This window comes from Pseudoliparis swirei, chromosome 20 (genome assembly GCF_029220125.1).
Source record: "Pseudoliparis swirei isolate HS2019 ecotype Mariana Trench chromosome 20, NWPU_hadal_v1, whole genome shotgun sequence".
Lineage (NCBI taxonomy): Eukaryota > Metazoa > Chordata > Actinopteri > Perciformes > Liparidae > Pseudoliparis > Pseudoliparis swirei.
The window spans coordinates 19,915,522-19,935,917 of NC_079407.1; the positions used below are offsets into that span (position 1 = coordinate 19,915,522).

Here is a 20,396-nt window from a genome sequence, read left to right on the forward strand (position 1 = left end):
CTTTGCAAAGTAGTTGCAGATAAATGTTCCTGCCGTTGGAATAACCAATCGTCCAATAATGTTCAGCTTCTGTTCAGCATGTGCTGTGCTTTTTCATTAAAAAAGACATTGTCTATTTTCAAACAAATGATATTTCGAGGAATAGAGGCACACCTTCAAAAAGGTCAAGAACACACTTTTTAAAAAAAAATCATTGATGAGTAGAAATATAGACAGAAAATTAAAAGGGAGACAAAAAGCTCGGAAACTGAACTTCTGCTGCACTGTTCTGCAAATTTTAATTAGCAAAGACCAGCGCTCCTGTCCGCCCTACCACCTTAGAAGCTGTCCCACTTGATGCTGGATGTTTTACATGACCCAGGGAATTACTATTGATGTCTTCCCAATTAAGACAAATGACATACGAGTTCATTTCAGAAAAAAAAACGTCTGGAGAAGTGACGCCAGATCGATATGAGACTCCTGTAACAATAACATAAACACATCACGGGACTTCATCTGATAATCTGTAAGCATCTACAGGCAATGCAGTGTGTGACTGGGTGCTCGGAGCTGTGGCTGAATATATTTCTCCGGCAGCCAAAGGAATGTAATTTACTCTCTCATAATGCCCGCTCCACTGAACACTCGCCCGGATAGGGGTACTATTTTAGATATCTCCCCTTCTTTTTTACTTCCCCTTTCTCCATCACTCCCTCCAGCCTAAATCTCCTGCACATCCCAAGCCCCATGCTGATATGTGTTCTCTTCATCATGAATACAGAACAGTTGCAGTGCAGAGGTGCTGCTGGGATAACGCAAACATATTCAGGTCTCTGTGCAGAATGTGCGACTGTTTACTCTTTTTTATCTTCCCTCGGCTCAACCTTTCCCCCTCAAAACACCTCCTCCATCCATATCCTCCCATTAGTCTTTTATATGAATCTATTTCCATGGGGACAGGGAGAACAGCCCTGCAACAACTCCACAGTACCACCTCCCATGGGGAATTAAAGGTTTGTTGTCATGCTCATCTCAGTGAGATTACCTGCACACTGACACCTGTATGCTTTCACAAGCTAACACATGCACTGTCCCGTTCTTCCTCCGACCTCCCCTCTTTCCCCTGTCTCGCTCTATCTCTCCATCTCTCCCTTGTATTTCCTCGAGCAGCCGGTTCTGCCTAGTTACTGCAGCAAAGCTACGTTGCATTGGAGAGCAGCAAAATGTCAGGAGTTCTTCCAGCATTTCCATTGGCTGAGAGGAATTGTATTCCCAGCCTGCCTATTGGCCTAGAGACCCACATTAGCAATGCTCTCCATCTAGCGTGACCCTGTGTGGCTGTGACTATTGATTAGTGCTAATTGGTTTATGTCTTTTGATTTTTAAGGCACATTAACCCTGCACAGACTCTGGCATGTTAACTCCAGCCGAGAGTGTGTGTGTGTGTGTGTGATTAACTGTGACAATGCAGAGCTTACATTAAATAACCCAAGCCCTCTTTAAAGGGAGTCTCTTTATTGGCTTACAATGGGCAGCAAAGGAAGCTTTACTCAAAATGTCGTATGTATATGTAATAGATCAAGTGTGTTTGTGTATTTTGAAGGGTGTCTCATTGTCAGGGCGGCTGTGGATTGGAAGTTCGATCTCTGGTTCCTCTAGTTTATGTTGATGTGTCCTTGAGCAAGATGCTGGATCCCAAATCGTGGAAGCTGAGATGTTGGTACATTTATTTACCATTTACCATTGTGACAAACTCTGCAGCTCTCTTAAGCGCTTTATTTCAGCACATTGTTGTTTTTTATCGCTTGCAACATATCTTTACCAGCAACTGTTCTAAAAAAAAGAAACTCTGCATCAAACAGCAGACAGTGAGTGACTAGTTGTGTGAGTGGAGAGCAAATGGGTATGAGTAGAACATTTACATTCATCAGGTGGCCAGAACATGACATCTAGTGAATGTTTGTCAATAAGAACGTTTTATACTATGCTATATATTTTTAATACAATTTATGTTTAACATTTTGTAGACAAACTGTAAAATTAAATTATAGGAAAATTCATCTCCATTGTTTGAAAAAGTGTATCAACAGAATACATCTTCTTTTCAGCTGCAAGGACATCTACAAAAAGAGATGGAGTGGAAGCACATCATTATGATGGGGCAAAAAAGCCTCGTTTAAGAATATCTCTTTCATTTTCCTAAATGTTAGTTCAGTGGCTTTTATGTTGTTATTTTCTCAATCAGTTGTTGTAACGCCCTGTTCCGTTTCTCCTCTGTCTCCTGTGTTTACTGTCTCTATGTCTCCCGTTTCTCCTCTGTGTCTCCTCTTTCTTGATTGGTTAATTCCCTTCACCTGCCCTCAGCCACTCCGCTGTCTCCCTGATTGCATCATGCCGTACACCTGTGTTTTTCCCCATATATATTGTGCCAGTTGGTTTGTTGTCTTTATCTCAGTCTCTTAGTGGCTCTGTTTGGATTTCTCACTCGCAGACTTTCTTCGCATGGTGATTCCTAGTGTTTTTTGTAGTCGCTTTCAAGCCATAGTTTTTTCATCTTTGACCATTTTCTGAAGTAAAGCGTTTTTTGTTTCACTCAAACCTGGAGTCCAGCCTGTCTCTCTGCACCTGATCCTCACCCCGTGACAAACCCGTTGTAGTTGGAGCAATACTACTGTTGGGGTGGAACCACTTATAATATAGTGCAATCTGATGTGTATAACTTTATGTGTAGCTTCATTAATAGTTTTTCTAAAGAGGTACTATTTAGTGCCTTGAAGATAGACAAGTGTGAACCCATTATCTCATGAGAAAAAAGACTAAATCATAATTGCTATGCTTGGCATGATGAGGATTTACACCACACATTTAAAAAGGTCAGCACCTTGAAGTCGTCCTACCCCTCTGTTTTAAATCCATAATCTATTGCTGTGTTTGAACTATTCAATCCTGCATGAAGTCCCCACCGATCACTGCCTGCGATGCTAATGTCTCTCCGGCCCCTTTTCCCTGCTGTTCCCCCCCACTGTGTACACAGTGTCGGAACAGGTTAATAATGAGTGTGTCTGATCCAAAGCAGTGCTCCCTCTGGCCTGGAGCGTATGGCCTCCAGACTCCACTCCTGTTACCTCTGTTCCTCCTTCACCTGTCTGCCAGTCCTCCGCTCCGACGCTAATATGCCGATTCCCCCCTCGTCTCCTATCCGTCTGTTTCACTCCCATCCTTCACCTTCCAGGTGATTTTCTGGACTGGACTGCTCTTACAGCCTTTGCAGTAAACAAATTATATTTGTTCTTCAATCCAAGCTACACAAACCCAATTTAACATGCCGGGGCAAGGTGTTGTTCAAGAAATTTGAACCAAATAGTTTTTGCCAAGCTTTGGATGTGGCAAAGCCTAGTTTGACTTTCTTTTAATTGGCAAGCCATTAAAAGAAAGTGAACCAGCTGTCACACACCCAATCTTAGGTGTATGTGTTTGCATGTACACGCTGGGGAATGGGGAATGAGGCATTTTATACTTATAAATCAACCTTGGCCTCATTACACCAGATAGCTTTCAGCCATCAATCAGCTCCTGGACACACATCCACACATTCACTCGTGTTAATTATTTTAGGAGGGTATGACACAAATGTAGGGGTTTCTGAATGTGTTTAAAGCTTATTAATTCATCAGTATAATGGGAACTATACAGCCTCATTATTTCCCAGGTGCCTACATATACATGGCATATGCACATACGTGTCCTCACCTTGAGTTTCTTCAATTCCCACTGCAGCATTTTGACTGCAGTCTCACGTATCGCACATGCGGCGGGTTCTGACCTCGGCAACAACAGGGTTTTAATCAGGATCACATAACCCTCTACGATGAGGTTACATCAACGAGGCTGTCCATAGAAACAACAGTATGGCAGGACAGTGGGCTCTGTGTTTCATTAACCCTTTAATTTCCACCCCCCTGGACCCGCTACATTTAAAGCAGCTCAGATCAGTATTTTCACATTAGTAAGGAATCAAATGACTAATGTGTGAGGAGAGGGTCTTCTGCTAAACAGAGCATTTGAATGTGTCTTTCAGCGTATTACTTTAGTCTCAACACTCATCAACCTTAAGCTCTTTCAAACCCACAGAACTCGACCTGCCAAACGTACGGGCAGGTAGAGAAATGTGTACGGCTCTGGTAGTGGTAGTGACCTGTCAATCACAGTGAGCCCTCCCTAAAGCATACTTCGCTTTATGGTCTTGTTTTACTCGAAGTGGAACCGCAATTTTACGAAATGAAATAATGCCGTATTGAAGAAGACTTGAAACGTGCGATTGAGACCATACACTCATGTTTACAATGTTCACTGAGGTGATGAATCAAGTGAGAAGAAGGGGCTGTTTTCTCATTAACTGTTCTACGACCAGAGGAGTTACCCTCTGGTGGACATTAGAGAGAATGCGTGTTTAAGACATCTCCACATTGGCTTCACTCTTCAAAACCTGAAGTTGCCGCCTGCGAAAGAGCGAGATATTTTCCACAAGAGTTTGTGTAGATAGAGCGAAAAGTCGACCAAATATTGGATTTGACTTGACCAGAAACCCAACTCTGAATGATTGATCATTTTGCACCTTATGTTCTAGATGTATGAATAGGCAACTGCTTGCTAGCACGTTCTTGAGCAAAACATATGAAGCATTAACAGTCAATGCTATGTTTACAGTTTGTTTTTGCTGCCACAAAGTGGTCAAAAAAGTTATGATCACAGTTATACGGTTTCAGTTATAATACAATGTATTTTCACAAAAGGCACAATTATCAAAGACCCATCAATACAATTATTTTATGCATTACATGTAACATCTTTGAATAATACTCTTGGTATGTTCGCAGAGCATTGCGTGGGGAAAATTATGAGGGATTCATTGTCTGTAATTGTACATAATGCCTTTCAAGAAACAAACCACAGTTGTGGTTAAGATATGATTAAATTCTTCTGGGTTAGATGAGGAGACACCATAAACTTAGAGATTAAGTTTAATGCTGAAAATACTGTGAGAGCAAATATTAACATGTTTATGATGTTATAAATGCAGGTCATTATGGTGATTGTGTCACCCATTTATCCATCTATTCTCTTTCTTTGTTTCGTCCTCATACCTAGACCTACAAAAAGCATAACATTGTTTCTAAACTTTACCCTTTAAGTTTATTTATCTGGTTTTGTCAAGTCATGATTCAGGCTGCAGCATTACTTTATTGCACCATTTTTCACAAAAATACCAACTGTCGCTGATGCTCTGTCACTCCTTTTCTTTGTGATGGTCAGTATTTTTAATTCTTTCCTACGTTTTCATCATTCTCTTTGTCTCTCTTCTCTTAGAAGGTTTATTTGTATCCATTTGATCCAACTTGTCTTACACTTGTTTGTGTGTGATATGTGTGTGTGTGTGTGTGTGTGTGTGTGTGTGGGGGGGGGGGGGGGGAATCTGTGTGTGTGTGCACTACAATACGATCAAACCCTTAAACCATGTGTTGCCTGTGGTAGTTTGGCAACTCTCTGAAAGATGCGTCTAAATCCTAGAGAATGCAACTTGTGGCAGAATTCCAGTCACATACCAGCAACAGATAAAAAAAACAAGAACAGGAGAAAAGAGGGGTAGACAGTATGAGGTACCAAAGCAGAAAGAGGGAGATTAGTATTGATTAAAGAAGTATGTCTGACTGATTTCAGCAGCGTCTTTACTGGCAGATACCTACATCCTCCTATAGGGTTGAATAGCGCATTGCTTTCCTCCAGTAATCACCCATTGATTCTAAATTAGCTGTTTAACGACACATCGAGAATGACGCATTTTGATTTAACCACAGATAATCCAAAAGCTTCAGATTTTTCCGCATTCTCGCTCATATTCTCTCTCTGCACACGCCGTGTCTGAACTCCCCTCAGACGACCGAACAGCGTGACCAGTGTGACGACTGTAGAGCTCAAGTCCAGACGCCGCTGTTCCAAACCGGTGTTCATTACATTTTTCATTTTCTCCCATTGGTACTCTGTCTCCCCCCTGCTCCCAAAGACGACATCAATCAAGTAAACGCTGTCTGGATGAAGTCTGTGATGAGAAAACTATATACACACACACACACACATATACACACACACACAGAAAAGCATGCGCTTTCTTGACCAGAGGTTCCTGTTGGCAAGCCTACGTCAAACAAATTATGACATCAGATGGAGCACAAAGAACGGCCTGTCTGAAGACTGAGAGTGCTGGCAGACTGGCTACACACACACACACACACACACGCACACACAACCATGAATTCTGCACATTTAATAACTCAGCAGCTGGAAACCACTGACCCTTGATGCCAAATGTTAGGAAGTCAACCTGATGACAAACATGTTTTTTCTTTGAAGTCGAAGGGAGAAAAACATCCGGTGTTTGTCTTCTCTTGCCGTGTGCCACTGCTAATGCCAGATGTCTATTTGTCTCATTATCTCCATCCGATGATTTATTAAATCCGGAACACCCCCGGTGCATTAGTACAATAACCTGGATCATGTTGATGACATTAATGATGAACAGTTTACTGTACAGAGCGATAAGCCTTTGAGAAAACGACAAAGACAGATATGTGGACAGAAGAATCACTGGAAATGATAGAGGGAGGAAACACAACACGGCTAGATCAAACTATAACTATATAGTTACTGTATATATATATATATATAAATCAAACAGCGGATCACTTCGTGGAAAGAAAATGCTGAGAAAGTGATGCTCGTTCACGTCACAAATGATGTCCAGTCCGCAGAAAGCTTTTAGCAGAAGTGCTCAATTAACCAAAACACCGATTACAGCATAAAAAAGCTCTACTTAGCCTGGCAGGGTGTTAGCAAGTTATGAATGGGTGAGGGTACAAAATCGTTAGCACAGGAAGCGATGGGTCAGAATCATGAGTCATAATGGCAGCACTCCACCACTGTCAGCTGGACTGGTCTGTTATCCACTACCATGCATGGCCAACATGTCCGGTTCAAGTAGCCCATGTGAAACTGATAAATAACTCTTTGATTTGGGATTTCTGCTGGTTATAAGTGTTTTTCATGATCAGTGGTGGAAGTGCATTATTTTTTACACCAATTTTGGGTCCTTTATGGTTTGAAAATCTGGTTGAGTTTAGGTTAAGAGGCGGCACGCTCCACACTAATGTCAATCTTTTAAGATAAAAAAAAAGCGATCCGATCTTCTTTATAAGACATTGACAGTTTGATGTTTTTGCAACATTAGCTTTGTTTCTGACACATCGGTTGTTCACTTCTTTCCCTTGTTGGATCAATCTTTTGATTGATTCATGTTTTTCAATAAAATCATGAATAACTTTAGTGTCCAGAAATAGTGAAGAAATGCCCAATGAGGAATTCCAAGAGCCCAAGATGAACCAATTCACGTACATTTTAATTGTTTTAGCTCTTCTACCAACTAAAATGTCTCTATTCCAATGTGTGAGGTCGAGATCAACCCGACCTTTAACAGAACTCCGCCAACTAATGAGCTGTGAATTGTAAAATGGTGCCGTTTCATTATAAAAGGCATGTCTACAGAAGGGGACCATTTGTACTAGTAAAACCAGTATATTGATACCATTACTCCCACCCAAGCTAACTTTGGGCCAATAGAATCTTAGATATAATTGTGAAACAAAGCAATAAATTCATTATTTTTAAGTCAGCGTTGGATTGGTACATTTGAATATCTGATTTATTTGGACTATACCAGTCTTGCTACTGTTGGTTTTCTGAAAGGTTTTAAGAATTCATGTGTTTGTTACTTACTATGAAACATGTTTTTAGTATTTAGGTTCAAAGGTTTTATAAAACCAATATTTCCAATAGCTATAATACAAATTGTAGTCAGCATATGCATGATCGGTGTTACAATAACGAGGGGGTAATGTGGTTGGCACATTTTCTTTATACATTTTATATTATACATCTAGAAGACATATCTTTTAACAACTCGCTCCATTGTCTTTTTTAAATGTTGTTTTGCTTTACGCTTCCACTTTCATTTCTTTTTTATTGTGCCATGATGGGTTGATCCTTTAAGCAAAGTCCGGAGGATTCCAGATTTTCACAAGTTCAGTCTCCGCTTGCTTATTTCCCAGTGAACAGGCCTGAGCCCTTGAGGACCGTCGCTGACTGCTTTGGAAGTGCACATTCCATTTGGTCAGAGAGTCAGCAGCAATGTTACGACCCAGTTCTCTCTGGAAAAGCAAATAAACAAATAAACAGATGGATTTGATAAGTTATTGATTGGATTTGATTGGTAACTTTGATTTACAAAGCCAAACACATAACAATTATCTTTTAAAGAAATAAAGTTGCTGATCAGTCATCGAGTCAGCTAGACCATATAGTGAAAATGTGTGAGAGTGCCTCTCTCTCTGCGGGGTGCAGTATAGGTGCAAGTATTGTCCTGGCTCCTGTGGGAACGCCATGGAACTGTGCAAGGCAAAGTCTCTAATTAGCTTTGTTCTTATTAGGTCTACCACACTATCTTCCCTCAAACACACACACACACACACACACACACACAGATAGTGGTGCCGAGAGAACCACAGCCCAAGAGATCTGACCTGTCTTCTCGATATCTCTTTCAATTAACCCTCTTCCTCCATCATCTATCCATTCATCCTTTTCTTTCTGCCTTCATCTTTCCTAAAGCGTTCTCTATTTACAAAGTCTGAAATGTCCGTTTTATTTCCCGTTCACCGTACCAAGGAGGCCGGCAGAGAGCAGACCCATGAAAACCGTCTTGACGGAAGATTGGCACCCAGGCCTGATAATGTTCTGCCCATCTTTGGTAGCGCTCATTCTGGGCATGTCTGGACCTCAGTGGCTGATGGACCTATTTCTTCATTTTCGTTTTAAAATTACATCTAGAAATAAAGAAAATGTCTCGTCTCGATCTTCTATGCTTCAAAGCCATTGTCATTACGTGTTCATCTCTTGTTCATCAAGAGATGGGTGCAATAATAATACATACAAATAAAAGTTTGAAGTTGTGAATGAACAAAAGATGCTCAATTAAGACAAGCATCTGCCTTTGCTTTGTGAATCCAACGTGAAAACAATAGAAAGGCTGTCGGCCCTCTGAGCCCGTGTGAGTGGACACAAAGAACAAGACATGTGCCTGCTTTGTATGTGTCGTGAGATTAGTGAGATTTAGTCTCAAATGGCCGTGTTTTTTTTCTCCAGATGAAACGAGTCAGGATCAGATGCAGAAGAGTCAGAGGGCTGGAATGTTCTATTCTACTTGTGATGAGTCATGGAGGACATGGCAGATAATCTCTAGACCGCACCCTCAAGCTCTCAACCCGGAGTGGGAGAAGGTTGTCAGACACCAGTAGAGACATCTTTACTTGCATGCACACACGCTATGTGTCTGCACACACCGACACACACCGACACACTCACACTCTACTCCAACGAAGGGTGTCACTATACTGGCATCAGCAGCTATTGTCATTGCCTTGAGGTTAAAGCAGATAAAAGAGGATTAGCATTCATTACTCCATAAAGTGACAATACCTCCCGCAAGCACAAACACACACACACACATAATCACACACACACACACAAACACACGAATGCTCAAGGCACACACACTTCCCTTTTTTAAAAGACACGCCGGCAAAGCTCAAAAGAAACAAAGGGAAATACAGAGCAACGTTATGTAATCCTTTTATACATCCAACTGCAGAGCTGGATAAATCCTCAAACTGTAGCCTGACACAAAAAGTGAAACAAAATTAAAACAAGAACGATAGAAGAAGAAACGGATGGGGAATAACTTGAAAATATAATGTAAGATCCATCAATTTTTTGAAGTTACATATTTCCCTGCAAAAGTGAGTGACATTGAGACACAATAGACTGAGACGGAGTCATTTCAAAGTTAGGATATGTTTTGTTGCCGCAACACATCATGTAGAAAAGCATGATAGTGCGTCTCAATCCCCCCCCAACACACACACCGCGACCGACCAGAGGGCCGTCACCACGTCGTGCCACCCGGCTGCACCCTCATCCACATCGATCAAAGTTCGCTTGTACCACTTAAGCAAAGAGCGGGGTGATCACCTCCCCTCAGCCTCCCTCAAGATGGACTCACCCGCCGTCAAAGATGCCGCTGCAAAAGTAGTGTTGTATATCGGGAGCTAAAATGAAAACAAAAAGAGCTAAAGGTCAGATAGAAATGTGGCCTGAAATTCAAATTGGAGCTAAGCTATTTGTGTTGCATGAATACTACGGCTCTGATGGTGATGTCAGAGTCCTTTAGAACACATATTCTGTGATTTGTAGTGTAATATTAGCAGGAAGCAGTGGGAGCCGGCTCAGGGGCAGACCCGACACAGCTGCTGCTTCTCCCTCTGATGGCTGAGGCTGATACCGCTGTAATCCAGTTATAGCCATTTTGAAGAATTACAACGTCCAATAGCGAGCCCTGCAACATGCACCATAACAATAAAGGGATATTACAGACATTTTTCAACCTTGCGCGCGTTGAACAGACAACTGACACGACTCCCGTTCCCCTTCCATGCTCTCCTCCTCTGTCATTACTTTCTCCCCACCCATGCACCATCTATCTGTCCCCCCCCCCCCCCCCTCTCCATCTGTCCATCACTGTCCATGTTACACCATTGATTGTATGTGCAGCCATTTATCACCCTTTCACTTTCTCTCTCCCTCCGTCTCTTTTCCTTTCTGGCTGGTGTCTGCATGTTGACACCACCCTCCTGTCTGCCATTACTTGCCTCCTATTTAATGTCATGATGATGCAATTTCCGCAAATCAAATAGGCTTCTAGGGTCATTTATTTCACCGTTTTTTTGTTCGTTCTTGCTGCTGAGTTGCATGACTTGCATGTTTCGTGGGGGGGGGAAAGTAAAAAATAAGATTGTGATTTCCAAGTCGCTGTAAGACGGTGAAACAGAGTAGGAACAAAGAGGCGAAAAGCACACCGAGAGCAACAAAAAACATTAATTAAAACATCCGCTTCATGCTGATCATGAAGGATAAATATTGCATGGAGACAAGCTGCTGCTAAACAGTGGGGGTTCTGTTAATTAGCCCTTCGCTAATGATCTCTCTCTCTCTCTCTCTCCCTCTTTTTCCCCGCCTCCTTCACCCACTCCCTCACCTTCTGTACTTCTCTGTTCAATGTGTTGCTCCCTTCCATTACAATCCTTTCTTTTCTTTGGCTTCATCACTAGTCTGTCCTCCGAACCAATGTTCGGTCCCAGCAGAGAGGCACCGGAGTCCTTTTCATAAGCCTGATAAATATCCCACTCCCATGTTTGCGGCTGATGACTCTCAAGGATGAGATTTAATGAAACTCTCATCCAACTCTGATTATTTTCTAATTAAAGGAGTGAGTGATAGCGGCAATGACTAAATTCATGAATGTATGTTAATATCTGTTGGCGCAGAGGGGGGGGGGGGGGGGGTAAGACAACAAACATGGCAATGCCGGGCTCAGAGACGAAAGTCGTTCTCAATCGAGCCTTGTTGACGCCACTCCCTCGGGAATGGAGGTCATTCGGCACAAAGAAACGTTTGCAACTTAAACAACAAATTAAAAAATCCAAAAAACTAATTTAGTTTCTAATGTAAAATATGAATGTGTCTGGTGTATATATTAAAATGGTTTAAGTCGCATTAGTTGGATAAATCAAGCTGAACTTTCTGAGGGGAACATTGTATATCTACAAAACTACAAAACATACGTTATATTATGTTAAGCAGCAGCTGGAGAAGTCCGAGATTCTATAACAATTTATGTTAAGTTTATAGTTGTATTATTATAAAGTCAACATGTTGCGTCTCACGCTTCAGGTCACTTTTGACTTCACTCACCAGCCCTTTGGTTTCACTCGCTCCTCTCCAGATATCAATTTCATTGCTCCATTACGTCATGATTGGAGAGCTATCATGCGATGGCTTTCATAATGGCACACATACATAATACATTGAAAATGCCCAATAACAGCAGCGGGTAAGTTGCCCAGCCTGTTGCGGACCGCATCACCATGAACACGGCCCGAAGCTCTCTTACGTGATTACCTACCCGAGGTGAAGGCTCAACATTTCACAGGACTCCTACTGCTTCACTGAGATCAGTGTGCCTGTGCGTCACTGTGTGTGTGTGGGTGACTGCAGTGGGGAGTAACAGTGTGTGTGCGCTTTGACAGGAGACCGTTTATTTGGAGAAATCAGTGAGTTAGATGGGTGAGGTGGAAAGCGTGCCGAGGCAGACAAACAGGAATGGCTCAGGCCAGAAGTAAGAATGGTGAACTCCTTTTTGTTTTTTAAGGGAATTATTTATAAAAAAAATCTTGAGTTATAAATGTAATTAAAAACGGATTAATATGGAAGATGTATGTGGTAGTATATATAAATATATTTTGGTTTTTATCTTGTTTATTGTTGTTTTGTTGTTTTATTTTCTTCTTTATTTTATATACATGTTCTGATTTATTTTGATTTCAATTTAGGATAGGAATTTATAAGCATTTTTTGCTTCTACCTATACCTTTTCAGTCTTTCTCTTTTGTATATTTTATAGGATAATATTGTATTGTATTTGATTTGATTGACTGAATAAAAAATACAAACAAACAAATAGAAACAAATAATTGATTCGATATTCTGTTCCCAACGACAGAAGCAGCAGGAGCAGCAATATCAATGGGACATCACGACTCAGCACGCAGGAAAGCTGGTATTACCTCCAGACTGCCTGTCCGCGCTCAGCAAACCTCACACGAAAACATTCAATTCAATTCTGTTTATATATCCCAATACCACACATTTGTCTCAGAGGGCTTTACAATCTGTACACAGACGACATCCCTGTGCCAGGACCTCACAGTGGGCGAGGACCAACATGTGTGTAATGACAAAAAACTATATCAGTCATGTATAGAGATACATTTAATAAATGGAGGATTAAAGTGAAAGAATGAAGGGTGCCAAAAGGTGAAAGAGAGACATATCATGTGGTGAAAGGCTATTCATGTATGCCCTTGTATGCATTTTAGCTCTGATGGTGTTGTGTCATGTCTCCATGCTGATGCAGGATGGATGTGTATGTGCGCATGTGTGTGTGTGTAGGTAGGTATCCACAGATGGATTTAGAAATGATGGCCTCTGAGGACAGAGAAACATTTTCAGGGAGACCTTGCTCATGACTAGAGCCAGACAACGTTAATAGCTGCTGTCTGTGTGTTTACTGCGTACTTTATTGCAACGTGAAACACCTTATAGTCCTGTAGGCGGAGCTATGTGATATAGCAGGTATGGGGATCTTATTTGATGAGCCACAAAATATGTATTCTCTGAAGAGGTCTGCAAAATGCTAGATGATAACAGAAGTACAGGAGCTTAGGAAATAAATAAATCACTATATATTTGGTATTTCTTTTGACTCCGATTTTGTCAACATTTTTATATATATTTGATCAAAACAATTTCATTGAGAGTGGCCATGTACTTAAATGATCTATAGAGTCTAGTGGGGATCAGTACTAATCTCAGAAAGCTAGGCTTATTATCTTCCAAACATGGCAATATTATACATTATTAAATGTTCTCTTATACCTTAAAAGGTTTCAATTATGTGTGTATATACCTGGAATGTATATGGTCAACCTACTGATTGGATCTAAGAATATGAACAGACCTTATAGGTGACTCGACAGTTTCCAAGTCAATGTCACGACGCAATTCTCTACACAATATGTGGTGCAAAGAGAGCGCAGCTATAGGATTAGGAAGTGCAGAACATGTTGGATCCATGTATATTAGATCACATTCACAATAAGATGACTTCATTTGAAATAGCCTTTTCTTTCTCAGTGTGGGCCCTCTGTCGCTGAGCCCAAATTGTTGATGCACAAACGCAAGTTTTTATGAAACAGCCCCCGAAAAGGTATACACCCAAACTCTCTCTTCCCGTGGCGGTCTTGACGGATGATAACTGAGGTTTGGGAGAGCAATAAGGTTCATACTGCTTCGACACAACAACCCAAATTCTGAATGTGAAAGTGACTAAACAAGAAGTGGAGAAAGGAGGGAGCGGGGGAGGATGGGTTGAGTAGAGACAGATTAACAGATGTAATGAGAGAATAGGATGAGAGCACCGAGCATGGCAGTGGAATACAGATACGGAGCAGATTAACGCTGTTGGGGTACGTCTCCCTTTCAAAGAGTTGTTATCCCTCTGTGCACACACACACACACACACACACACACACATCTCTACCTCTGTTTTCTTCTGGGTTCTCATCTCAATACATATTGCCTTTCCTATTCTCCTGTTATCTGTTCTCTTTGTGCCCCCCCCCCCCACACACACACACACACTCCCTGTTCCACTTACCCTCGACATGCATTGTGGTTTTTTCAAGGACTCTGAGGTATACTGTATATTTAGGTCACCATGCGTTGCTTAGCTCATGGCTGTTTGGTTGTGGATGTGTGTATGCGTCTTGTCCCCAGCCTATAATTAGTGACCACTCCGACAGGATTTAAAAAAAAGTGCTGCTCATAACTTACATACAGTGATGAGTCACGTATTTCTGCAAATACTTTATTGATTGAAACGTTGGGGTTTTACAACACATACTGTATATTAATATACGGTAATGTTGTTCCTTCAGAGAGTACATGGATCAACTTTACCAAAGCTGCTAAGTTGATTTGTTTTCCTTTTTATATTCTGGACTACAATTCATTATTTAGCTACTTGGGGGAATTTTTAAACAAACATAAAAACACCATCTCTTTTTAAATTGCAATGTGCTTCTCTAATAATGTCCCTCATGGTTGTCTTTCTTTTAATTATTTGTGTATACATTTCGATTGGGTTGTTGGTCCTTTGGGTAGAAAACCAAAGCCACACTCCTGCCTCACTGATATCTACTTTCTGAATGTTGAAATAGTTTTAAACCCTCAGTCTTTTTTTTGGCACCTCGGGAAATAGTGCTTCGAACGTGTGCAGAAGATATTTCAGAAACCCACTGGCCCCACTTCATGACAGTCATTATTCCCTTGAACGGGCTGTTTAAAGTGATTATGGGTACATAATACAGCGGCTAAGGCATAAGAACACAAAAGAATGCCCTGTTTTACTGCAATAAAAGGTTCACAGATTCTCAAGTACAAGCACCACCTCCAGGATAATGTCATGCATAATGACACCCAAAACAGTTTGGTAAGTGTAATATTTTCCTCAAGTCCAGGCAATAATAACACCTTTTATAAGCCTTTCAGAAAAGAACTTGGCTGAAGAGTGCCTCATAGTGCCCAATAAACTGGAGCTGAGCAGCGTATTTGACGTAAATGGCAAGAAGCCTGAAACAGAATTTGTCTGGTCAACTGTTTACTGATCCAGTCTTCACATGACACCTTGAAGCCACTGCAGGTGGAATGAGTGTGAAATGACCCTCCCGGGTGACCAAACAAATGGCAGGTTTGTCTTCGGTTAATAACACGCAGGCACCACACTGGCCAGACTCCTGGCTCTTAGTCTTGAGCCCAACATATTTTAGGACCTCTGACTTTGTTGACCTTCGACTCCGTCTTTGTTGACTCTTTTTTTCAGAGAACCAAACTGACAATGAGCCAACCAGATTAAATACCAAATAATTGGGGATTAATAAATGTTTCTAATGTAATCTATTAAACACGTTTTTTTATGACACGATTGTTTCACTGACTACAGAAAAAGCTCAAATGGAAACTCTTGTCTGATTGCAAAAGTAACATACACTACCGTTCAAAAGTTTGGGATCACCCAGACAATTTTGTGTCTTCCATGAAAAATCACACTTTTATTTATCAAATGAATATAAAATATAGTCAAGACATTGACAAGGTTAGAAATAATTATTAATATTTGAAATATTAATTTTGTTCTACAAACTTCAAGCTCAAAGGAAGGCTAGTTGTATAGCTTATATCACCAGCATAACTGTTTTCAGCTGTGCTAACATAATTGCACGGGTTTTCTAATTAGACATTAGTCTTCTAAGGCGATTAGCAAACACAACGTACCATTAGAACACTGGAGTGATAGTTGATGGAAATGGGCCTCTATACACCTATGGAGATATTTCATTAGAAACCAGACACTTCCACCTAGAATAGTCATTTACCACATTAACAATGTAGAGAGTGTATTTCTGATTAATTTAATGTTATCTTTATTGAAAAAACAGTGCTTTTCTTTGAAAAATAAAGTCATTTCGAAGTGATCCCAAACTTTTGAACGGTAGTGTACAAACATAAAAGTGTATCACAACAATACATGTTAAATTAACACAAGTTTTAGCAATCATAAGCATTGCACACAAAAGAGAGAGTATACAGCACTTCCTTTTAAAAGCTTGTCAAATTGATATCAAACAACGTTAACCGTAACATCTGATTCACTTCTACAAGTCGCTTGTTTGGGGATCACAAAACAAATGTAAACAATCAAGTGAGGGCACACCACTTTTACATTTATTGATATGCAAAATGGCATGGCAAGGTTGTAGTTCTAAGAAGGGAGAGTTGAAGTTCCTTCTAGTTCTTTCAATTAATATATAAATTGGGTGAAATTTGATTGGTTGTTTGAAGCTTTTTAGCTCCTCCTCAATTCTTTCAATTCAATAGAATACGATGTGTCAATACATTTCTAAGTTTGTAAATTCCAACATAGAATCATGATCTGATTTTGTATTGTCACACATCAGTTAAGCAGGTGAAGACCAGATTATAACACACTTCTAAAATCCATGGGGAATACACAGTTGGAGTGCAGTTGTGGGAATATTACATCCCTGCAGTGTTAATAACAGCAAACATGAAATTGCAGTATATTGACCTACAGGACAAGTTATCTCAACGTCAGATTTCCAGAAAAGAATACAAAAAAGAGCAAGTAGGAGGTTAAAGTTAGATAACACGTTGTAAATAGTATTGTTAATGGCGGTGTTGCATTATTATACATTTATGGTGTGGACTTTGCGAGAATGTAATCATTTTGTTTGGCAGAACATACAGTAATCCTGATTATTGCTGGAGGTAAATGGGATTGATTACTGGTAAAATCTACAAATTGCCACCCCTATACTTGCATGTAAAGAATTCAAATATATAGTTAAAACCAAATCTATGCAGCATTTCTTTCAAACATCTCAGCTTCAACAAACAAAATGATGAGAGTCAGACAGAAAGTGCATTAATAGTCTACTTACTTGTAATCATTACACGCCCTCAAGTAATCACTAATTCTTATCCTTGGCCACTTTGAAGATTTTAATGGAATGTTATTTTCTTTGAAGCGCAAACCTAATTGGTAATTCCTGAGTGGGCTTGTTAGACTGCATGTTAACACAGTAAACATCTTGATTTAGAGTTAAATATATAAATCAGAACAAAAAGAGAAATCTGTGTAGACAGAAAAGCAGCAATTAGAGCAACCATGCCCCAAAACTAAAACTAAATGTTATTATATTCTTCCTACATTCCTAATAGTAACAACTTAGGTTGGTATATTTAACAATATAAAAGGTTAGTAGCTTAGAGGGGTTCTAGGGATTTTCACTCACCCAATACTTCACCGACCATCTTTACTCCTATATTTCTTTTCATGGAGAACATATTATGTGGTTGTTCCAGCAGAGAAGAATCAAAAGATAACCCATTCTCACTACCACTGCATTAAACACCCCAGCTTGGTGCGTCTTGATGACACGCTCAGAGCACCTGACTTAGTGTAAAGTGCAAGACAGTCGATCACAGGACATTCATCTAACACACCGTGATGTGCGTCACGCTTGTTTCATGAGTTGCAAGTCATTGAAGTTGTGGTGGACCCTCGTGCTATAGGGGAGCTCCTGTGGCGCTCTGGCACACTCTCACCTGTTTCCCATCACAGCCTAATGGGCAGTTTATTGTACTCCGTCAGCCTAAATACTCCCAGATTTGCTTTTCATTCACTTACAATGAAAACAGCTTTGTCTCCAGCTGCGAATGGCAACACGCTGCTGAATTCCTGCGTCAAGAGCCAAAAGGAAAACCTACGTTCCCCCGAAAAACTGTTTAGATATCAGTATTATAATAAAGCTGTCATAATGCAAGTTGAACCCATTCACTTCCATCAACCCGAGTAACGCCAACGCTTTTCCGAAATGTCTTCTAATTTTCTTCCACTACTAAATGAGTAAAAATGCACTCATGTGAAATACTTTTGAAATTCCGCCATTTACGCAGACAGTTTCCTCACATCTTTGTCAAGTTACTTTTCTGTGTTACTTTTGTGATTGCAGTCTCTCTGTGATAGCAGCAAATCGTACAGCCTCCGCCTCTTTCCTGTTCACCTCCATCACTCCGTCCTCTGTTCACACCACCCATGCTATTTCCTCTTGATACACAGCTGACTTTAGATAACACTGTATGACTGAAGTAAGTGTACGTATGAAAGACATCTCCACTATATACAGACCAGCTGGCAACACACTGTCATTTAATAATAAAAAAGCTGAAAAAGAATGATGCTTTGAATAGAAAGAAACCTATTACTACATTCTATTCATCCAGCTACAGGCCCTCTGTTTCTTTGCAGGCCTGCATTTCTACAGGAATGAGGGGCGGGTGGTATGCCAAATAGTCCAGGAGTGCAAAGCCACGTGTATCATCCCTCCACTCCCTTTATTCTGTGCACATCCTCCTGCCTGTCCTTCCCTCGCCCCTCGCCCCTCTCTTGATGCCTAGCTATGTATTATAAATTCATCTGCAGATAGAGCCGATCTATCATTCTGTCACGGAGGCCGGGAGGGGAGGTGGACTGTGGAATGCCCTGGCACTGAGGGCAGGGAGGGGCGCTGAGCATAGTGCGATGCCTCCTCGCACATTCCCCGCTGCGCCCGCTCTCACCCGCGCCGGCTCAGCCCGCACGTCTGTTTTCATGATCCATGCAAGGCCGATGCAGCCCTCCTTTTTCCACTCCCGTCTCACCTGTACCAACGAAACCCACCCGAGCCATCGGAGCTCCAACCGAGCAGCCAAGAACTGGAATAACGTAGTGCCCGACTTAACAAGAAATCCCCTGGACTGGCTCGACTGGCTCGACTGACTTCCAGCTGCGGCCTCCAGTTCCACAGAATAACACCCTGCATGCCCATCAGATGGGAGATATATTGCAGAACATGTGGACACCGCGGTAGACAGACACCTAGGGACCACAATCATTGTTCTAACTTGAGCCAAATACACGGATTGACTCAACTGATATCGCTGTGTATCTGGATTAATGAGACAGCAGGCTGGAATACCGCAGTGGGACAGAGTGTGTGTGTTTGTGTGTGTGTCTACATATGTTCGCTACATGCATTCTACTTATCTTCATATATACTATCGTACTAAGGACCAGTGTTTCTATTTGGCTGTCAGCCATGACACATTTTGATTTGATTGATTTGATATATTTATTTGTCGTTTGCCAGAGTACAGGTACAAAAGCATCGAAATTACAAGAAAGGGTGGATGAAAGATTACAGCATAACATGAGGGAAGAAGAAGAAAACACCAACCCCCGACTATGCCCCGAGAGAGGGTACAGTGTGGAGCAGGAAAACACCTTAGCACATAAGCACATATTTTTAGACATATCTTGCAAAGTAGGAAGGGGAGGTAATCCAACAAATGGGTGATCTAAGCCCATCCATTGGGGGCAGAAGGTAACCAGCACCGACAAGCAGCCAGCCGGTCCGGCGCCAACTCAGCAGCGCCCGCACAGCCCCGTCCGGTCACACTGGGGGGTAAAAAGCAGGCGAAGGCGTGGGATGGGGGGAGGGGGGTAGTGAATGCAATCAGTATTATTGAAAGTTCGTGTATGCGTGTTCTGGTATGTCGTCCTCCCCCAGGCCACAACAGACAAAGTTCTCAGTCCGCAAGATGGTCGTTGCCATGGAGATAGCCTTGAAAGGTCCTGGGAGAAAGACAACCACAGGTGAACACACTTTCTACTGTTGTGGTCATTTAAAAGTGGGACCAGATGTACAGTCACAGTGTATGGGCGTCCACAACAGTGAAGCGTTTGTTTATGGCGGAGGGATTTGAGATAATGTGTTGCACGTCCAATTTTTTAAAAACTCTCTTCTTCTTTTTCTTGGTTTCAGTTGAATGGATTTGACTGCGCGTTGCTTTGACTCTGAGAAATGATGTTTATAAATTAGCCAACACATTTTGACGAGTTAAAAAAATAAATCAACTTGTTAATGTTGTTTGATTTCCAAATACCTGCAAAATCATTGTAATTTTCACAAGGTGCAGCTGTACTTTATTTTTTTTAATGTTAGGCAGGC

The 20,396-nt window shown here is 41.2% G+C and overlaps 1 protein-coding gene across 2 annotated transcripts in view; it reads right to left on the reverse strand.

The window, feature by feature from the left end:
- The window catches only part of LOC130210291 (muscleblind-like protein 1), a 53,872-nt gene that overhangs the window by 18,681 nt on the left and 14,795 nt on the right, over nt 1-20,396 (reverse strand). The window lies entirely within an intron of this gene.